At 43.0% G+C, this 23,543-nt stretch overlaps 1 pseudogene; it reads left to right on the top strand.

Moving 5' to 3' along the window:
- Positions 1-1,230: 1,230 nt before the first annotated feature.
- Positions 1,231-18,629, top strand: LOC111974359 (TM2 domain-containing protein 2-like; annotated as a pseudogene).
- The last annotated feature ends 4,914 nt before the right edge of the window (positions 18,630-23,543 follow it).

Raw genomic sequence — 23,543 nt, 5'->3', positions numbered from 1 at the left:
ACTTTTTTTTAAACATTAGGCATAATGATTATGGCTCTAGATTGCAGGAAAGCTGGTTTGGGTGTTTGAAAAATTCTCCAACTTCCAGGCCAACCATCCTCTTGTACTTCACACCTCCTATAAAATAATGGGTGCATGATGCTCCTGCTTAGAGGTAACCCAACTTCATTCCCTGCGTCTCTGCATGTCTGCAATATTGTAACAAATATTATAAATTATTCCTCATTCTCTATCCCTACATTGTTGTACGACACTGATGGGACTTTTGTGCACTAGTAGTTACTGATTTCTGGATACAGTGAACGCAATTGCACACATTTATCTTCTGATGAAAACCAAGTGTTATATTCTGTGAACAAAACACTGAACAGTGAATTTTGCATTCACCGATGAAAGGGAAAGGGGGATACCTAGTCAGTTGTACAACTGAATGCCTTCAACTGAAATGTGTCTGACATATATATTTAAAGTTCGTAAAAAAGGGGTCTAAGATCTGCAACTCAGTTACAAAGGAAAGAACAATGATCAGAAGTTCTGTCAAATGTACAGTATTTGATCATTGCTGTTCTGCAATAGATACAGTTGAAGTGGGACGTTTACATACACTTAGGTTGGAGTCATTACAACTCGTTTTTCAACCACTCCACAAATTTCTGGTTAACAAACTATAGTTTTGGCAAGTCGGTTAGGACATCTACTTTGTGCATGACACAAGTAATTTTTCCAACAATTGTTTACAGATTATTTCACTTATAATTCACTGTATCACAATTCCAGTGGGTCAGAAGTTACCATACATTAAGTTGACTGTGCCTTTAAACAGCTTAGAAAATTCCAGAAAATGATCTCATGGCCTTAGAAGCTTCTGACAGGCTAATTGACATCATTTGAGTCAATTGGAGGTGTACCTGTGGATGTATTTCAAGGCCTACCTTCAAACTCAGTGCCTCTTTGCTTGACATCATGGGAAAATCAAAAGAAATCAGCCAAGACCTCAGAAAAAAAATTGTAGACCTCCACAAGTCTGGTTCATCCTTGGGAGCAATTTCCAAACGCCTGAAGGTATCACGTTCATCTGTACAAACAACAGTACACAAGTATAAACACCATGGGACCACGCAGCCGTCATACAGCTCAGGAAGGAGACGCGTTCTGTCTTCTAGAGATGAACTTACTTTGGTGCGAAAAGTGCAAATCAATCCCAGAACAACAGCAACGGACCTTGTGAGGATGCTGGAGGAAACAGGTACAAAAGTATCTAAACTCAGCAAAAAAAGAAATGTCCTCTCACTGTTAACTGCGTTCATTTCCAGCAAACTTAACATGTGTAAATATTTGTATGAACATTACAAGATTCAACAACTGAGACATAACCTGAACAAGTTCTACAGACATGTGACTATCAGAAATTGAATAATGTGTCCCTGGACAAAGGGGGGGTCAAAATCACCATTAACAGTCAGTATCTGGTGTGGCCACCAGCTGCATTAAGTACTGCAGTGCATCTCCTCCTCATGGACTGCACCAGATTTGCCAGTTCTTGCTGTGATATGTTACCCCACTCTTCCACCGAGGCACCTGCAAGTTCCCAGACATTTCTGAGGAGAATTGCTCTAGCCCTCCCCCTCTGATCCAACAGGTCCCAGATGTGCTCAATTGGATTAAGATCCGGGCTCTCCGCTGGCCATGGCAGAACACTGACATTCCTGTCTTGCAGGAAATCACGCACAGAAGGAGCAGTATGGCTGGTGGCATTGTCATGCTGGAGGGTCATGTCAGGATGAGCCTGCAGGAAGGGTACCACATGAGGGAGGAGGATGTCTTCCCTGTAACGCACAGTGTTGAGATTGCCTGCAGTGACAACAAGCTCAGTCCGATGATGCTGTGACACACCACCCCAGACCATGACGGACCCTCCACCTCCAAATTGATCCCGCTCTAGAGTACAGGCCTCGTTGTAACGCTCATTCCTTTCCACGATAAATGCGATTCCGACCATCACCCCTGGTGAGTCTAAACCGCGACTCGTCAGTGAAGAGCACTTTTTGCCAGTCCTGTCTGGTCCAGTGACGGTGGGTTTGTGCCCATAGGTGACGTGGTTGCCGGTGATGTCTGGTGAGGACCTGCCTTACAACAGGCCTACAAGCCTCTCTCAGCCTATTGCAGACAGTCTGAGCACTGATGGAGGGATTGTGCGTTCCTGGTGTAACTCGGGCAGTTGTTGTTGCCATCCTGTACCTTTCCCGCAGGTGTGATGTTCGGATGTACCGATCTTGTGCAGGTGTTGTTACACGTGGTCTGCCACTGCAAGGACGATCAGCTGTTCATCTTGTCTTCCTGTAGCGCTGTCTTAGGTGTCTCACAGTACGGACATTGCAATTTATTGCCCTGGTCACATCTGCAGTCCTCATGCCTCCTTGCAGCATGCCTAAGGCACGTTCACGCAAATGAGCAGGGACCCTGGGCATCTTTTTTTGGGTGTTTTTCAGAGTCCGTAGAAAGGCCTATTTAGTGTCCTAAGTTTTCATAACTGTGGCTTTAATTGCCTACCGTGTGTAAGCTGTTAGTGTCTTAATGACCATTCCACAGGTGCATGTTTATTAATTGTTTATGGTTCATTGAACAAGCATGGGAAACAGTGTTTAAACACTTTACAATGAAGACCTGTGAAGTCATTTGGATTTTTACAAATTATGTTTGAAAGACAAGGTCCTGAAAAAAGTATGTTTCTTTTTTTGCTGAGTTTATATACCGTATATCATTTTCAGAAAGCGCATATTTTCTTCAGTTCTGCAAGAACTGGCAAATCATGCACTACAGTACTTAATGCAGCTGCTGGCCACACCAGATACTGACTGTTACTGTTGATTTTGAACCCCCCTTTGTTCAGGGACACATTATTCAATTACTGTTCGTCATATGTCTGTGGAACTTGTTCAGTTTATGTCTGTTGTTGAATCTTATGTTCATACAAATATTTGAAACATGTTAAGTTTGCTGAAAAAAAACACAGTTGACAGTGGGAGGACATTTCTTTTTTGCTGAGTTTATATAGATATATAGCCCTGTTAAGGTAATCAATGGATTATGGAAGTATAGCATATGGATCAGCAGCTCAGACATCTTTAAAAAAAGCTAGATGTAATCCAGGCCAAAGCCCTGTTGTGGAACAATGCAGGTAGAGTTGGGAGAGATGCCGTTAAAGTTGAGACAACAGCTAGCCATGACATATTGGGTAAATTAAATTCATGTGTCTCAGGGCAGACAGGATGTATTGTATGTTTTGCAGTGCTTGTATAGAGTGAAACAGATGGGGTATTTGTTATGTTCCTCTGGGTACCAGCTCACGTGGGAGTAGAGGGGAATGAGGAAGTGGATATTATTGCCAAGCAGGCTCTTAAACATCCTAATGTTGAGATGGAATTGTCAATCAGTAAAGCAGAAGCCAAGGGGTTAATAAGAACAGTGGTTAAAAATAAGTGGCAAGAGTTTTGGAACAGGGAGAGAAAGGGATGACTCTTGTACAAAATTCAGGAAAAGGTTGGGGCAAGGAGGTCAGGCCGAGAGAGGAGGAAAGTGTAGTCACAAGGCTGAGACTGGAACACACAAGGCTAAATATAACATTGAAATTGGTGGGGAAACATCCGACGGGGAGGTGTGATCATTGTCAGGAGGAGATGGGGACAGTGAAACATGTTCTATTTCAGTGCCAGAAATATGTGAGAGAAAGGGAGCGATTGTTATTAGATTTGAGGAGTAATGGGGTTGAAGAGTCAGGATTAAGTGAAACGGCTGGGGAAATCTTCAGCGGATGTAGTATTTCATTATGTATGTCGTTTCCTTAGGGAGACAAGATTATTGGGTAGGATGTAGACCTCCACTGTCTCTGGTCCACACTCCAGTCCAATTGGTGGCGGTAATGCACTTTAAAGTTGGTTGCCAACTGCGATATAAAATCCACAGAAAAATATGAAGAAACAGCGCTTTCGTTGACGTCACATCCAGTTTCTTCCCAGCTAGATAAAATAATTTAACTAATCTTCGAAGAAACTATGAAATAAGTTTGAAACATTAATCAATGTAATCTAGCTATATTAGCCAAACTATCTGGCAGGATACTGGTAGATGGCAATAAAATATGATCAGTTCTTAGCTAGTTCTAACGTCACAGCTAGCTAACTGTTAGTTAGCCATTGGTATTACTTGCTGACGTTTCTCCAATCCAAAGGCGCCAACAAGCAAGCTATAGCTAGTAATAGCCGCAGCTCAACCAAGGTTGAGAAGGTGGCTAGGATTTCGGTCAGCTACATTCTTCTTTGTGGTCAAGTTATCTTGCTACTAACAGTGTTGCTTTTGCATTGTTTGGAAGGAATACACTCCCAGAATTCAGACGACACATCCGGACAGAGAGCAACAGCTCCATTCAATGAGCAGCCACAGGATAACGTCACGTCGTATCATACCAGTTGAACGCGTGAGTTATACTGAACTATATGAATATAGGCCCCCGTCGCAGTTGTCTTCTGCAGTTATCTGTAAGTATTGTATTTCTACACTAAACAAATATAAACGTAACACGTAAAGTGTTGGTCCCATGTGTCATGAGCTGAAATAAAAGATCCCAGAAATGTTCCATATGCACAAGAAGTTTGTGTCTCTCAATTGTTGTGCACATATTTGTTTACATCTGTGATAGTGAGAATTTTTCCTTTTATCAAGATAATCCATCCTCCTGACAGGTGTGGCATATCAAGAAGCTGATTGAATGGTATGATCATTACACATATGCACCTTGTGTTGGGGGCAATAAAAGGACCCTCTAAAATGTGCCATTTTGTTACATAACACAATGCTAGAGGGAGTGTGCAATTGGCATGCTGACTGCAGGAATGTCCACCAGAGCTGTTGCCAGAGAATTTAATATTAATTTCTCTACCATAAGCTGCTTCCAATGTTGTTTTAGAGAATTTGGCAGTATGTCCGGCCTCACAACCGCAGACCATGTGTAACCATGCCAGCCTAGTACCTCCACATCCGGCTTCTTCACCTGCGGGATTGTCTGAGACCAGTCACCCAGACAGCTGATGAAACTGTGGGTTTGCGCAACCGAAGAAGTTCTGCACAAACTGTAAGAAAGTGTCTCAGGGAAGGTCATCTGCGTGCTCGTAGTCCTCACCAGGGTCTTGACCTGACTGCAGTTCGGCGCCATAACCGACATCCACGAGAGTTGTTGCCAGAGAATTGAATGTTAATTTTTCTACCATAAGCCATCTCCAAAATAGTTTTAGAGAATTTGGCAGTAGGTCCAACCGTCCACGTGTATCTAGTTGTGTGGGTTTGCTGATGATAGCGCCCTGTTTGCCCAGCCCGTTTTCTAATGTACTTACACAAAAATAGACAGAATACACATTCAATTTTTCCTGTCGGTATGTGAAGACCCGAGGAGTTCATACACTGTCAAGATCCAGTGGACCATGCACAGAACTCCACTGCCATTCTGGAGATGGGACATGGTTGTTGGAAGGTATGTCAAACCGTAGTGGATAGGCCCTCTCGCTCTCACTCAATCTGTGTGTGGCTTTCTATTCTGCTAGTACATTGACTAGTCAGTCAAAAACAGATGGGCAAACTGGCACGGTTGAACATTGTTTAGATTTTTGGTATTCCGTCAATATCTGTGTGTGAACTTTGTGTGATTTCATTTGTTATTCAACTAAATCACCACCTTTGTTTAGTTTGCAGGGCAGGTACACAAAGATGTGAATCACATACCAGTCGTCTGCACGACATTGAGTGTGCTGGACCCAGGGAGTTCCTGAGAGGGAATGAGTGTGCATCAAGTAAGGGAGAATCTAGCTGCTGTACTTGACTACAGTTTCTGACAAGCTCATCAGTCATTGTTTGTTGTTACATGATGATAGTCATTCCCAGTTTACGGTACAGAGACACCTGCCTGACTTCATCATTCAACAGATTTGAAATACCTGCTTGGAGGTCAATGCTATATATCAGAGCTGTTCAATTCTGGTTCATGAGGGCCGAAACACTTACAGTTGAAGTCGGAAGTTTACAGACAACTTAGCCAAATACATTTAAACTCAGTTTTTCACAATTCCTGATATCTAATCCTAGTAAAAATTCCCTGTCTTAGGCCAGTTAGGATCACTTTATTTTAAGAATGTGAAATGTCAGAATAATAGTAGAGATAATGATTTATTTCAGCTTGTATTTCTTTCATTACATTCCCAGTGGGTCAGAAGTTTACATACACTCAATTAGTGTTTGGTAGCATTGCCTTTAAATTGTTTAACTTGGTTCAAACGTTTCAGGTAGCCTTCCACAAGCTTCTCACAATAAGTTGGTTGAATTTTGTCCCATTCCTCCTGACAGAGCTGGTGTAACTGAGTCAGGTTTGTAGGCCTCCTTGCGCGCACATACTTTTTCAGTTCTGCCCACAAATGTTCTATAGGATTTAGGTCAGGGCCACTCCAATACCTTGACTTTGGTGTCCTTAAGCCATTTTGCCACAACTTTGGAAGTATGCTTGGGATCATTGTCCATTTGGAAGACCCATTTACAACCAAGCTTTAACTTCCTGACTGATGTCTTGATGTTGCTTCAATATATCCACACAAGTTTCCTGCCTCATGATGCCATCTATTTTGTGAAGTGCACAAGTCCCTTTTGCAGCAAAGCACCCCCACAACATGATGCTGCCACCCCTGTGCTTTACGGTTGGGATGGTGTTCTTCGGCTTGCAAGCATCCCCATTTTTCCTCCAAACATAACGATGGTCATTATGGCCAACAGTTCTATTTTTGTTTCATCAGACCAGAGGACATTTCTCCAAAAAGTACGATCTTTGTCCCCATGTGCAGTTGCAACCGTAGTCTGGCTTTTTTTTATGGGCAGTTTTGGAGCAGTGGCTTCTTCCTTTGCTGAGCGGCCTTTCAGTTTTATGTCAATATAGGACTGCGTTTTACTGTGGATATAGATACTTTTGACCTGTTTCCTCCGCATCCTTCACAAGGTCCTTTGCGTTGTTCTGGGATTGATTTGCACTTTTGCGACCAAAGTAGGTTCATCTCTAGAGACAGAACGCGTCTCCTCCGAGCGGGTTGATGGCTGCGTGGTCCCATGGTGTTTATACTTGCGTACCATTGTGTGTACAGATGAACGTGGTACTTCAGGCGTTTGGAATTGCTCCCAAGGATGAAACCAGGCTACAATTTTTTTTCTGAGTCTTGGCTGATTGTTTTGTTGTTGATTTTCCCATGATGTCAAGCAAAGAGGTACTGAGTTTGAAGGTAGGCCTTGAAATACATCCACAGGTACACCTCCAATTGACTCAATTATGTCAATTATCCTAATTATCCTATCAGAAGCTTCTAAAGCCATGACACAATTTTCTTGAATTTTCCAAGCTATTTAAAGGCACAGTCAACTTAGTGTATGTAAACTTCTGACCCACTGTATTGTGATGCAGTGAATTTTAAGGGAAATAATCTGTAAACAATTGTTGGAAAAATTACTTGTCATGCACAAAGTAGATGTCCTAACCGACTTGCTAAAACTATAGTTTGTTAACAAGTAATTTGGGAGTTGTTGAAAAACAAGTTTTAATGACTCTAACCTAAGTGTATGTAAAACTTCTGACTTTAACTGTATGTTTTTTTTTGTTTCTACCTGGTAGTTAATTGCACTCACCTGGTGTCCCAGGTCTGAATTAGTACCTTTATAGAAGGAGACGATGTGGGTCACTGAATGGTTTGAATGAGCATGAAAAATTATCCAAACCAATGGTCACCAACCTTTTCAGTCAAAATGCAAGCCGATTACTCAAATTACTGCTCAGATTTGTACATTTTTTATGTAAGCCTATGCAACATTAACCAAATTAAAACAGTTATGTAGCAATGAGGTTTGTGCAGTAGGGTTATAAGCCCAATAAATTATCTTCTGCATATTGTCTATGCTTGAATTGGTCCGGCCAATTTTGTTCTTAGACCATTTAGAAATTGTATAGATAATTTTTTTTTTTTGGTATAGGATCACACTGTTAATAGATCATTTCAATTAAAATGTTGGTCAAATACACATGGTTAGCAGATGTTAATGCGAGTGTAGCGAAATGCTTGTGCTTCTAGTTCCGACCGCCGTGCAGTAATATCTAACAAGTAATCTAACAATTTCACAACAACTACCTTACACGTGTGGTATAAGCAATGAATAAGAAATATGTACATATAAATATATGGATGAGCGATGGCCAAAACGACATAGGCAAGATGCAGTAAGATGGTATAGAGTTCAGTATATACATATGAGATGAGTAATGTAGGGTATCGTAAAACATTATATAAAAGTGGCATTGTTTAAAGTGACTAGGATACAATTTATTACATCCAATTTTTAAATTATTTGAGTCAGTATGTTGGGAGCAGCTACTCAATGTTAGTAATGGCTGTTCTAACAGTCTGATGGCCTTGGATAGAAGTAGTTTTTTCAGTCCCTCGGTCCAGCTTTGATGCACCTGTACTGACCTTCACCTTTCTGGATGATAGCGGGGTGAACCAAGGCAGTGGCTCGGTGGTTGTTGTCCTTGATGATCTTTTTGGCAATCCTGTGACATTGGGTGGTGTAGGTTTGCCTTGGAAGGCAGTCATGTTGCCCCCGGTGATGAGTTGTGTAGACCTCACTACCCTCTGAGAGCCTTGAGGTTTGTGGGCAGAGGCAGTTGCCGTAACCGGGCTGTATCACGCGACTGGTACGGCAAAATGCTCTGCCCACAACCGCAAGGCTCTCGCAGAGAGTAGTGAGGTCTGCACAATGCTCCGATTGTGCATCTGTAAAAGTTTGTGTGTTTTTGGTGAACAAGCCCTGAATTTTCTCAGCTCCTGATGGTTGGACAGACGCTGTTTGCGCCTTCTTCACCACGCTGTCTGTGTGGGTGGACCAATTTCCAGTTTGTTCCGTGATGTGTACGCCCGAGGAACTTAAAACTTTCCACCTTCTCGCATTACTGTCCCGTCGATTGGATAGGGGGGTGCTCCCTCTGCTGTTTCCTGAAGTCCACGATCATCTCCTTTGTTTTGTTGACGTTGAGTGTGAGGTTGTTTTCCTGACACCACACTCCGAGGGCCCTCACCGCCTCCCTGTAGGCCGTCTCGTCATTGTTGGTAATCAAGCCTACCACTGTAGTGTCGTCTGCAAACTTGATGATTGAGTTGGAGGAGTGCATGGCCACGCAGTCATGGGTGAACAGGGAGTACAGGAGAGGGCTTAGAACGCACCCTTGTGGGGCCCCAGTGCTGAGGGTCAGCGGGGTGGAGATGTTGTTTCCTACCCTCACCACCTGGGGGCGGCCCGTCAAAGTCCAGGACCCAGTTGCACAGGGCGGGTTTGAGACCCAGGGTCTCGAGCATAGTGACGAGTTTGGAGGGTACTATGGTGTTAAATGCTGAGCTGTAGTCAATGAACAGCATTCTTACATAGGTATTCCCCTTGTCCAGATGGGTTAGGGCAGTGTGACTGCGATTGCGTCGTCTGTGGACCTATTGGGGCAGTAAACAAATTGGAGTGGGTCTAGAGTGTCAAGTAGGGTGGAGGTGATATGATCCTTGACTAGTCTCTCAAAGCACTTCATGATGATGGAAGTGAGTGCTGCGGGGAGATAGTCGTTTAGCTCAGTTACCTTAGCTTTTTTAGGAACAGGAACAATGGTGGCCCTCTTGAAGCATGTGGGAACAGCAGACTGGGATAGGGATTGATTGAATATGTCTGTAAACACACCAGCCAGCTGGTCTGCACATGCTCTGATGACGCATGCGGCTAGGGATGCCATCTGGGCCGGCAGCCTTGCGAGGGTTAACACGTTTAAATGTTTTACTCACGTTGGCTGCGGTGAAGGAGAGTCCGCAGGTTTTGGTAGCGGGCCGTGTCGGTGGCACTGTATTGCCCTCAAAGCGAGCGAAGAAGTTGTTTAGTTTGCTCCAGGAGCAGGACATCGGGGTCCGCGATGGGGCTGGTTTTCTTTTTGTAGTCTGTGATTGACTGTAGACCCTGCCACATTCCTCTCGTGTCTGAGCCGTTGAATTGCGGCTACTTTGTCTCGATACTGATGCTGTCACGCCCTGACCGTAGAGAGCTTTTTATGTCTCTATTTTAGTTTGGTCAGGGTGTGATTTGGGTGGGCATTCTATGTTCATTTTCTATGTTTTGTATTTCTTTGTGTTCGGCCGGGTGTGGTTCTCAATCAGAGGCAGCTGTCTATCGTTGTCTCTGATTGAGAACCATACTTAGGTAGCCTTTTTCCCACCTGTATTTGTGGGTAGTTGTCCATGTATAGTTGCCTGTGAGCACTACGTTGGCTTCACGTTTTCGTTTTGATGTTTATTGTTTTGTTGGCGACATCTTAAAATAAAGAAGTATGTACGCTCACCACGCTGCGCTTTGGTCCACTGTTTCCACCTTAGACGTTCGTGACAGATGCTTAGCTTGTTTGATTGCCTTGTGGAGGGAATAGCTACACTGATTGTATTCGGTCATGTTTCCGGTCGCCTTGCCCTGATTAAAAGCAGTGGTTCGCTCTTTCAATTTTGCGCGAATGCTGCCATCAATCCACGGTTTCTGGTTGGGGAAGGTTTTAATAGTTGCTGTTGGTACAACATCACCGATGCACTTGCTAATAAACTGCTACCCGAATCAGCGTATACATCCAATGTTGTTGTTTCGACGCTATCGGAACATATCCCCAGTCCATCGTGAATCGAAGCAATCTTGAAGCAATGGAATCAGAATTGGTTGACCAGCATTGAACAGACCTGAGCATGGGCGTTTCCTGTTTTAGTTCCGGAGACACTGAAAACCCCAACCTCTTTAAGGAATACTCGGATAGATAAAGTAATCTTCCTAACCCCCCCGCCCTTAGAGTTAGATGGCACTATTTGTAAGTGGTTGTTCACTGGACATCATAAGGTGAATGCACCAACTTGTAAGTCGCCTGGAATAAGAGCGTCTGCTAAATGACCTTAAATGTAAATGTAAAGTAGTTTTTTCCTGTCTATAGCTGGGAGCAACAAAATGGAGTGCGTGGTAGATTTCGCCGAAGAGGGCGAGGGATGCTTTGTATGCGTCCGCGGAAGTTCAGAGTAACAATGATCAGAATTTTCCCAGCCGGGTCCGCGCATTCGATATGCTGATTAAAATTTAGGGAGCCTTGTTTTTCAGATTAGCCTTGTTAAAATCCCCACCTACAATATAATGCAGCCTCAGGATGACTGGTTTTCAGTTTTACATAGAGTCCAATGAAAGTTCTTTCAGGGCCGTCGAGGTGTCTGCTTGGGGGGGGGGGGGGGGGGGGGGGGTGTACCGATGTGATTATAATCAAAGAGAAATTCTATGTAGATAATGCCGGTCGGCATTTGATTGTAAGGAATTCTAGTCAGGTGAACAAAAGGGCTTGAGTTCCTGTATGCTATGATCACACAAACGACTCGTTAATCAATAAGGCATACACCCCCGCCCTTCTTCTTACCAGAGAGATGCTTGTTTCTGTCGGTGCGATGCGTGAAGAAACCAGGTGGCTGTACCGACTCCGATAACGTATCCCGAGTGAGCCATGTTTCCTTGAAACAGAGAATGTTACAATCTCTGATGTCTCTCTGGAAGGCAACCCTTGCTCGGATTTTGTCTACCTGTTGTCAAGAGACTGTACGTTGGTTGGTAGTATACTCGAGAGTGGTGGGCGATGTGCCCGTCTACGGAGCCTGACCAGAAGACCGCTCCGTCTGCGGCGCCGTTGTTTTGGGTCGCCTGCTGGGAACCGATCCATTGTCCTGGGTGGTGGATCAAACAGAGGATCCGCTTTGGGAAGGTCGTATTCCTGGTCGTAATGTTGGTAAGTTGACGTTGCTCTTATATCCAATAGTTCCTCCCGGCCGTGTGTAATGAGACTTAAGATTTCCTGGGGTAACAGTGTAAGACATAATACATAAAAAAACAAAATACTACATAGTTTCCTAAGAACGCGAAGCGGCCATCTCTGTCGGCGCCGGAAGTGTCTGTTGTATTACTTGTGAGGCCCAGCTGAGTGAACATAATATACAGTACCAGTCAAAAATTTAGACGCCTACTCATTCAAGGGTTTTTCTTTATTTTGACTATTTTCTACATTGTTATTTCATAGTTGTGATGTCTTCACTATTATTCTACATCATAACAATCATGTAGTAACCAAAAAGTGTTTAACAAATCAAAATATATTTGAGATTCTTCAAAGTAGCCACCCTTTGCCTTGATGACAACTTTTCACACTCTTGGCATTCTCTCAACCAAGCTTCATGAGGTAGTCACCTTGAATGCTTTTCAATTAAAAGGAGTGCCTTGTTAAAAGTTAATTTGTGGAATTTCATTTCCTCCTTAATGCGTTTCAGCCAATTAGTTGTGTTCTGACAAGGTAGGGGTGTTATACAGAAGATAGCCCTATTTGGTAAAAGACCAAGGCCATATTATGGCAAGAACTGTTAAAATAAGCAAAGAGAAATGACAGTCCATTACTTTAAGACATGAAGGTCAGTCAATCTGGAAAATTTCAATAACTTTGAAAGTTTCTTCAAGTGTAGTCGCCAAAACCATCAAGAGCTATGATGAAACTAGCTCTCTTGAGGATCGCCACAGGGAAGGAAGACTCAGTTACCTCTGCTGCAGAGATAAGTTCATTAGTTACCAGCCTCAGAAATTGCAGCCCAAATAAACCAGGGATGCAAACTAGTCACCTTTTGGCGAAATTCGCCGTTTTGATTCCAAAATAGGTAACCTACGTGATTCGTGTAAATCCAATGAGAAAGTGGATCACTACTGGCTGTCAGCGAACAAGTGATGCGCGTTTGGGGCAATATTGGCTGTATCTGAAGAGACAACCAACTTGCTAGTTACAGCATCAGCTTGCGCTCTGGAAAGGCAGCAGGGAGTGGAAATGCAGGTTGCCAGTTACAGCAGCGCGTCCCCAGAACGATAACAAAGAGGTAGGTGAGAAGCCTGACCACGAAAACGGGGGTGAGAAGGTGATGAACCGTACTTCATGAGCTGTAACCGAAAAACGGGAAAGTTTGGAAAGTTTGAGGTGATGGAGCAAGTGTGTTGAAACAAGAATTGTTAGCTTTGTAAAGTATCTTGCTAGGTGGATCGAATTCTCTGTTAGCTAGTGTGGGGTTTTGCTAGGCTTAGCGTGCTAAAATAACTATAAACTAGAAGGATTTTACATTAATAAAAGTTTGAACTACTGACACATGTAGGCCTGACAATTTGTCTTTGTTCTCAGGAGTAACAAGTTCTCATAGCCTAACCATGAGGCCACAGCCTGAAATATGTGTGTGTATGCAACATTGTACAAGGGCATAAGATATGAACAAGCAGTGTAAAATGTGTGTGTGTTAAGAAGGGCGCTGTACTGTGTGACCGAAACTGTGCTAATTTTAGAGAGGCACAGGAGGGGTGTAGAGGGAGGGGGGTGAATCAGGAGACTGCTGACTATGGTGTACAATAGACAATAATAGATAAACTATACACACGAAGATCATCTGTGAGGTTCTGAATTATGCACTATAACCCAATACTATAACACATGTGATTGAATATTAGCAACTGTTGGCCTGGGAGCCTGGGTGTCTGTGTGTGTGTGTGCTGGAAGTAACAGTTAGCCCCAGATAAGTGTGCTGGGAAGCTGTGGTTAGCCTTGAGCGAGAACAGTGGGCTTTGTATACAGGTGCAAATAGCTCAGACAATATTGCAGAGCTGTCTGACCAGTCTTTGGGGTGAGGGAGCGTAATCTACACAGCAACAGCGTCGGGACATCACATGCGCTAAGGGGCTAGGACTAGCTTAAGCGCCAACACCAACGATAGGCTGGGTGAGTCTAAACCACGCCCAGTCTCTACTCTGACAGGCCGGCTCGGAAGCGGGAACTATCTCTGTCATGAGTATATTATAATATCTTTGTCAGGAACAAGTGTCTTCTCTGTTTTCATCCTGCGTGATGTTACAGTGAACCCATATATACGGAAATTGCATTTGCCATTTATTAACTTTTGAATAAAACAATTATTTTAACCAAGTTCAGTTGTGCTATTGTTCCTATCTCAGTTGAACCTTCGCAGCCTTAACACTAGCCAGAGAAATGTTGAGCAACATTAGCCAACTTAGCTGATCAAATAATTGAGTTTATGGTGTGAAAATTAGCTGGCTAATAAAGTCAGACAGCTAGCTAGCCACCGTTACAACATCAGATGATCTAACGTTAGTAACCTAACCAATTCGCTATAGTATTAACTGGTATACGACTCCTTGCCGTTTCTCAAGTTATGTTGGTTGCTTACTGGACCCTGGCAATCTGTGTAATGTTAACTAGCTAACATACTAATGTTTTCCCTCTACAGTATGTGGATAATTTTCAGAATGAGAGACTTAGGTGAAAATGAGGCGTTGCTTGTTAAACAAGTGGATTCAGGGATCAAGTGTAGCTGGAGCTGGGCCTGGCTTAAGCTGGATGGCACTATAGAGGTGAAAGGAACACCACACACTTTCCTTCTTTCTCACTTTTTCAATACAGTGGATAAAAAGGGGTATGCCAGGTATAGTCTGTCTGAATGAGATCAATTATGCCAACAAAGGGTCTCGTGCCTGCTGGCACATTGTAGAACAGATGTCCACAGGCAAAACGTGTACAATGTAATAACGTGCAGAGTAGCCCAAAGATATTGCTTTTGTTGTGTTGAACTTGACAGTAACACGTGTGTGAGTGAGGGGGGATTATTACTTTTTTATTTATTTAGTGAATGTTATTTTTGCACACATGTAGCCTTGTGCGCTTGATCGATGTCTACTATAGTGGCCACTATAATAGAGCAAAAATAGAATGTCTGTTTTGTTTCATTCTATTTACACTTTAAGATGTTTTTTCCCCAAGTGCAATATTTAGATTGTGGGGTCACAAGCGTTCTATGTGTGTATCGTTTTGCTCAAGACTTGAGTCATTTGCAGTAAAGTCTAGGCAACAAATAACATTGGATTGCTTTCCTGACATTTTTTTTTAGCTGTGTGTTAGGTTCACGTTAACCACTTTGTATTTTATTTTCCACACTGAGACTGATCATATAGATCATATTCTTTGTTGTTTAATTAGTTAACCTGCATTTCCCCCTAGCAGGGATTTTTCTTTTGCATGTTTCAGTGCAACAAAAAAAGGTGTCACCTTTTTGGGCCCTCACCAGTTTGCGTCTCTGCTAAATGCTTCAGGGGTCAAGTAACAGACACATCTCAACATCAACTGTTCATAGGAGACTGGGTGAATCAGGCCTTCATGGTCGAATTGCTGCAAAGAAACCACTAATTAAGTACACCAATAAGAAGAGACTTGCTTGGGCCAAGAAACACAATCAATGGACATTAGACCGGTGTAAATCTGTCCTTTGTTCTGATGAGTTCAAATTTGAGATTTTTGGTTCCAACCGCTGTGTCTTTATGAGACGTGGAGTAGGTGAACGGATGATCTCTGCATGTGTCGTTCCCACCGTGAAGCATTGCTGGTGACACTGTCTGTGATTTATTTAGAATTCAAGGCACACTTAACCAGCTTGGCTACCACAGCATTCTGCAGCACTACGCCATCACATCTGGTTTGCGCTTAGTGGTACTATCATTTGTTTTTCAACAGGATAATGACCCAACACACCTCCAGGCTGTGTAAGAGCTATTTGACCAAGGAGAGTGATGGAGTGCTGCATCAGATGACTTGGCCTCCACAATCAACCGACCTCAACCCAATTGAGATGGTTTGGGATGAGTTGGACTGCAGAGTGAAGGAAAAGCAGCCAACAAGTGCTCAGCATATGTGGGAACGCCTTCAAGACGGTTGAAAAAGCATTCCAAATTAAGCTGGTTGAGTGCAAAGCTGCCATCAAGGCAAAGGGTAGCTACTTTGAAGAATCTCAAATCTCAAATATATTTTGATATAACACTTTTGAGGTTACTACATGATTCCATATGTGTTATTTAATAGTTTTGATGTCTTCACTATTATTCTACAATGTAGAAAATAGTAAACAAAGAAAAACCCTTGAATGAGTAGGTGTGTCCAAACTTTTGACTGGTACTGCATATTTTGTTTACTGGACTGATGGCCTGCGTCTGATAGTCAGTCTGAGGTGGAGGGAGCAGTGTAGGGATGGGCGATTCACGATATCTCTTCTCTCTAAATAAGTTTTGCTGTACAATTTAAAGTTCAAATACTCTGCATTTTAACAGTCAGCAATAATCTAATGAATTCAGTTATACTTAGGCTAAATCTAAGCCTTCCACAACCATAAGACCCACTAATATTTAAATGTTATAAAAATAGTTTAACATGCTTTAAAAAAAATTGCAACAATCATTGATCTGACTTTCAAGTCTGTATGGAAAATAATATTTTTTGTTACAAATTTAAATAGAACCATGCGTAACGCACATTCACTAATAATGACTAAATTCTTGTAGCAGGCAGTTAAAAAAAGTTCTCATCAACAATCTCTCAAGCGAATGTATTAGTTAGTGATTAGGTGGTTAATCTTTATATTTAAAGTTTAGCCAACTTGGATCTATTTAAGTGATAATGGCCGAGAAGTCAGTGTTTTTTTTTTTTATTGAACCTTTATAATGGAAGGTTCGGTTGCCAGAGACGCAACCCAGTCGTTCTTTGTACATGTTCCATTGCCATACAGCCTGGAAACGTTCTTATCCCTTGCTTACTAGCTAGCCAACTATGGCTAACTTAGTCACGTCAAACAGTGCAGCCAGAATAACAACAGTAGCTGCATTTGTTTAAGCTGTTTTCTAGTGAAATTTTAATTGGATACATGCATAAGCTAATGAGGCACGATTTCACCCTGGCATAGAAAATGTGCTCACTCATCAGGACACTTGTTCAGAGGAGCTAGACAACAACACAGCTAAAAAGATCACTTCAAACGGAAGCTGGAAAGACTGCAAACTAGCTGCACTGTGTTTTGTTTGACATTTCTTTGTATATATCCATACAAATGCCAGGTGATTCATGATTTAGACTGGCTGAGAAACGCTTCCTGTCTGTCTCGTCCTGACTCCCGACACGTTGATTACTATGGGACAGCTGGAGATTGAATTTGAATATTGAAACAATGTTGCAAATGTTGGAGAGACAGACGGTAGGGTTTATACAAATCTCTGCTATTGAAAACTAAATGTTAGTCTAAAAGAAATGTGAGATAATGTCTAGATGCTTTTTATAGTGGAGCTCAAGTTCATAAATTGCCTGGCTGGGCTGATGAGACAGTGGATTGCGCAGTCAGATGGTACAGAGTAAATAGGCATTTTAATGTCATAGATTTAGCCAGTGGTAACTTGTGGAATAGATACTGTCTGGAATGCGGTTTTAACCAATCAGCATTCAGGATTAGAACCACCTGTTGTATAATTGCTAGCTAACAAGGTTGAACAGTTGAAATGTTATGAACACACATCCCTTCTGTTTGAAAAGCATGTTAGCCTGTCCACTTCTTTCAGATGTTGAAATCCAGTGGCCTACCTTATTTCTCAGAATGAGAATGAGTTGCCAATTCCTAAAATAATTGTTTTATGCTTATTGCATATTAGTAAAAGACTAGACAGCTAGTATAACAGTCTTTGGCTAAAATGCTGCTAGCGGTATGTGGTACCGTGTTCTCTGGAGTGATGAATCACGCTACACCATCTGTCAGTCTGACGGACAAATCTGGGAAATCGTAATGTAAATCTGGGAAATCTTAACGCTACAGCATACAATGACATTCTGGACGATTCTGTGCTACCAACTTTGTGGCAACAGTTTGGGGGTCATGCTGTTTCAGCATGAGCCCTGTGCACAAAGCGAGGTCCATACAGAAATTATTTGTCGATCGGCGTGGAAGAACTTGACTGGCCTGCACAGAGCCCTGACCTCAACTCCATTGACCACCTTCGGGATGAATTGGAACGTCGACTGCGAGCCAGGCATAATTGCCCAACATCACTAAAGCTCTTATGGCTGAATGGAAGCAAGTTCCTGCTGCAATGTTCCAACATCTAGTGGAAAGCGTTCCCAGATCAGTGAAGGCTGTTACAGCAGCAAAGGGGGGAACAACTCCATATTAATTCACATGATTTTGGAATGAGATGTTTGACGAGCAGGTGCCCACATACTTTTGGTCATGTGGTGTAGCTTCACCACTAGAGATAATTATTTACACACCAATATATGAATGGCATTGGAAGTTCATAATAATGTACCCAATAGGAGACCTTTTACATCACTTTTAATGGGCTCACCTGGCCATTCCTTCCTGTTGTTGACACCTCTGCCTTGTGATTTCAGATACACTGGCTACTATTTCATCACCACTCTGCTGTATTCCTTCTTCCTGGGGTGCTTTGGAGTGGACCGGTTCTGCCTGGGGCACAGTCACAGCTGTGGGCAAGCTGCTGACCCTAGGAGGCCTGGGCATCTGGTGGTTCGTGGACCTCATCACCGGAGGCCTGATGCCTAGTGACAACAGCTACTGGTGCACCTTCTACTGAGACCAGCGAGCATGGGTTGAAGACCTTTTAAGGTGGGTTTACATTGCAGAGATGCGGGCTGAATATTTGCCATTGCTTGTTTGTGAGCAGTTTGACCACGTGTCGGATGCCTTTCTATCCGATTCTCCTAGAGAATCTTGTCACCTGACATGCTATCATTTTCATGTTTGCGCATGCCACAGATGACCATTAATCGCACCATAATTAACAATGTGTCGGCCGCTAACGCAATTTCCTCAGTCTTTTCTCTCACCATGTGAAAACAAGAAGTATGAGCAAATGATGTGTGGACCAGGGGCATGGTTGAGTGGCTGGCATGTTCGATATCTTTTGCCTTCAGTAGGCTCCTATAGATTTCTCTGCTTTGTTTTGAAAGACTTGGGTCTAAAGGTTAGACCACTGAACTGTTTAAGCAAAGGAAATGGTTTGCTATGTTGTCTATATGATAGCTTAAATCTATATGTTTCATTATGCGATTGTATGCGTGCATAAACTACACATCTGAGATGTATATTTACATTTTTTAAACAATTTGAAGAACAGTGCAGATGCAAAGTTTGTTAACAGGATGACTGCACAAACAGCACACACTGTCATTCTGTTATCAAACTTTGCGCCGGTGTCACGATCGTGTGGAGGATTGACGGACCAAAACGCAGCAGTAGGAAAATAAGCCATCTTCTTTTATTATTGAAGAAGGCAAAAATGAAACAAAACACACTTTCAAACTAACCAAAACAAAAACGATCGTGAAGCTAATAAACGTCGTGCACATACAACAGGCTACAAACGTTCTGACATAGACAATTACCCACATCAAACGAAAGCCTATGGCTACCTTAAATAGGGCTCCCAATCAGAGACAACAGAAATCAGCTGTCTCTAATTGGGAACCCATTCAGGCAACCATAGACTCTCCTAGACAACTTACACCCAACATAGACACAGCTAGACACATACACTCAACACAAACCCATACACTACACCCAACACCCCCTTTACCATATAACCACCCAAAACCGATAAAACACAAACATTCCCCATGTCACACCCTGACCTAACTAAAATAATAAAGAAAACAAAGAATACTAAGGCCAGGGCGTGACAGCCGGCACTGCTCTTCAAATAAATGTTTTTGTAAAATTGTCAGTGGAAGTTGTTAAAAGTAGTCCTTGTGCATATAGATTTATGGTTTGTTTAATTTCGCAATCATTGGTTTTTGTTTTGACATTTTAATAAAGTGAAGACTCGAAGTCCCCCAAATCATTATGTTGCCATGGAATTGCCCATGACTATATGATGAAAATTGTTTAAAAAAAAAATATATATGTATGTTCTAGCCGATCACTGAAGCTTTGCAATGATGTTATAAAGAATACATTTTAGCTGCTCCCCTTTCATCATACTACTACTACGTGTTGAGCATCTCTCTGCGCAGTCCTTTTACATTTTTTATTTATTACATATATATATTTTTTTACATCTGATGTATATTAAAAGTACATAATATTGGATGTTGGCATTTGGACCCTTCCATAGACTGGTTGCATTAGCCTACAGGTGTCACACCTACAGATACTGTTCACATTGCATACATGTAATTCCAAATGTAGTTCTGTTGTGTTCATTTGAAAACAACTTCATGAACCAGAGGTTAAAGACACATTAGGACCCTATGTGTGGGAACCCATTCAGGACCCTATGTGTGGGAACCCTGTTCATATCTACCCACAATAATTCAATGATTGTTTTATATTCCTTTGTTATGCATTGAAATGTTTGTCCTTATTTATACTTTAACAGAAATATAACAACGTGCAACAATTTCAAAGATTCTTACGGAGTTACAGTTCATATGAGGAAATCAGTCGATTGAAATAAATTCAGTAGGTCCTAATCTATGGATTACATATGACTGGGCAGGGGTGCAGCCGTGGGTGACCCTTGGAGGACCCAGGCCCACCCACTGGGGAGCCAGGCCGAGCCACAAAAGGCCTTTATTACAGACAGAAATACTCCTCAGCACCCCCACCCCCACTCAGACGATCCCCCAGGTGAAGAAGCTGGATGTTGAGGTCCTGGGCTGGCGTGGTTACATGTGGTCTGCGGTTGCGAGGCCGGTTGGACGTACTGCCAAATTCTCTAAAACGACGTTGGAGGCAGCTTATGGTAGAGAAATTAACATAATTCTCTGGCAACAGCTCTGGTGGACATTCCTGCAGTCAGCATGCTAATTGCATGCTCCCTCAACTTGAGACATCTGTGGCATTATGCTGTGTGACAACTGCACATTTTAGTGGCCTTTTATTGTCCCCAGCACTAGGTGTCTTCCAAAATGTGACATTTTGGGAAAAAGGTTGGCAAAAATGTATCTTCCTAGGTGTAATGTGAGAGAATGCAGACTGTCTCACTGTGTTTGCCATCCCTGCACATCAAGTGTTTGTGGTTCAATATTTCTCTTTGAATCCTGTTTTGAATCTATGATTTGTTCAAAATGAACAACACATGAGATGGGTCCTTTTTGTTCTGTGCATGCATCCATCCATGCACTTTTCGATTAATTGTGTTTCTGTACACCTGATGACTTAGGCTTGTTCGTAGCACAGAGATATTTCTACTGTGACATACAGGTAACTGCCAAAATAAAGGAAACACCAACATATAGTGTCTTAATAGGGCATTGAGCCAGAACAGCTTCAATGCACCTTGGCCTAGATTTTTACAAGTGTCTGGAACTCTATCGAAGGTTCAGAACTCTTCTTCCATGAGAAATTCCATAATTTGGTGTTTTGTTGATGGAAAATGCTGTCTCAGGCGCTGCTCCAGAATCTCCCATAAGTATTCAATTGTGTTGATCTGGCGACTGAGACGGCCATGGCGTATGGTTTATATACACTGCTCAAAAAAATAAAGGGAACACTTAAACAACACAATGTAACTCCAAGTCAATCACACTTCTATGAAATCAAACTGTCCACTTAGGAAGCAACACTGATTGACAATCAATTTCACATGCTGTTGTGCAAATGGAATAGACAAAAGGTGGAAATTATAGGCAATTAGCAAGACACCCCCAAAAAAGGAGTGATTCTGCAGGTGGTGACCACAGACCACTTCTCAGTTCCTATGCTTCCTGGCTGATGTTTTGGTCACTTTTGAATGCTGGCGGTGCTCTCACTCTAGTGGTAGCATGGAACGGAGTCTACAACCCACACAAGTGGCTCAGGTAGTGCAGTTCATCCAGGATGGCACATCAATGCGAGCTGTGGCAAAAAGGTTTGCTGTGTCTGTCAGCGTAGTGTCCAGAGCATGGAGGCGCTACCAGGAGACGGCCAGTACATCAGGAGACGTGGAGGAGGCCGTAGGAGGGCAACAACCCAGCAGCAGGACCGCTACCTCCGCCTTTGTGCCAGGAGGTGCACTGCCAGAGCCTGCAAAATGACCTCCAGCAGGCCACAAATGTGCATGTGTCAGCATATGGTCTCACAAGGGGTCTGAGGATCTCATCTCGGTACCTAATGGCAGTCAGGCTACCTCTGGCGAGCACATGGGGGGCTGTGCGGCCCCACAAAGAAATGCCACCCACACCATACTGACCCACCGCAAACCGGTCATGCTGGAGGATGTTGCAGGCAGCAGAACGTTCTCCACGGCGTCTCCAGACTCTGTCACGTCTGTCACATGTGCTCATGTGCTCAGTGTGAACCTGCTTTCATCTGTGAAGAGCACAGGGCGCCAGTGGCGAATTTGCCAATCTTGGTGTTCTCTGGCAAATGCCAAAACGTCCTGCACGGTGCTGGGCTTGTAAGCACAACCCCCACCTGTGGACGTCGGGCCCTCATACCACCCTCATGGAGTCTGTTTCTGACCGTTTGAGCAGACACATGCACATTTGTGGCTGATGGAGGTCATTTTGCAGGGCTCTGGCAGTGCACCTCCTGGCACAAAGGCGTAGGTAGCGGTCCTGCTGCTGGGTTGTTTCCCTCCTATGTTCTCCTCCACGTCTCCTGATGTACTGGCCTGTCTCCTGGTAGCGCCTCCATGCTCTGGACACTACGCTGACAGACACAGCAAACTTTTTGCCACAGCTCGCATTGATGTGCCATCCTGGATGAACTGCACTACCTGAGCCACTTGTGTGGGTTGTGACTCCGTCTCATGCTACCACTAGAGTGAGAGCACCGCCAGCATTCAAAAGTGACCAAAACATCAGCCAGGAAGCATAGGAACTGAGAAGTGGTCTGTGGTCACCACCTGCAGAATCACTCCTTTTTTGGGGGTGTCTTGCTAATTGCCTATAATTTCCACCTTTTTGTCTATTCCATTTGCACAACAGCATGTGAAATTTATTGTCAATCAGTGTTGCTTCCTAATTGGACAGTTTGATTTCACAGAAGTGTGATTGACTTGGAGTTACATTGTGTTGTTTAAGTGTTCCCTTTATTTTTTTGAGCAGTGTAGTTTATGCTCATCAAGCCATTTCAGTGACCACTTGTGCCCTGTAGATGGGGGCAATTGCCATCATTTGGTGGCAAAGTCATGGTAGCCAAAATAATGGCCTGCCCATCATTTTTATACATGACCCTAAGCACGATGAGATGTTAATTGCTTAATTAACTACGGAACCAAACCTGTGTGGAAGCACCTGCTTTCAATATACTTTGTATCCCTCATTTACTCAAGTGTTTCCATTATTTTGGCAGTTACATGCACTTACAGTACTTAGAGGAAAGGAAAACCAGGTTTTAGAGCCAAGCACTATGAAGACTTTATTAAATGTCCACAAATGTCACATTTACCACTTCCAGAGGTAACACATTCTACATATCATGACTTAAAACACAAACCATACCTCTAGAACTGCCTATACAGACTAGAGCTGAATGTCTCGAAAGTACATTAGATTCTATAGTTCTGGCAGAGAAATGGGTGCGGCA

Source organism: Salvelinus sp. IW2-2015, linkage group LG15, assembly GCF_002910315.2.
Source record: "Salvelinus sp. IW2-2015 linkage group LG15, ASM291031v2, whole genome shotgun sequence".
NCBI lineage: Eukaryota > Metazoa > Chordata > Actinopteri > Salmoniformes > Salmonidae > Salvelinus > Salvelinus sp. IW2-2015.
Note: the sequence above shows the minus strand (reverse complement) of the source record. Positions and strands in the feature narration are given on the sequence as shown.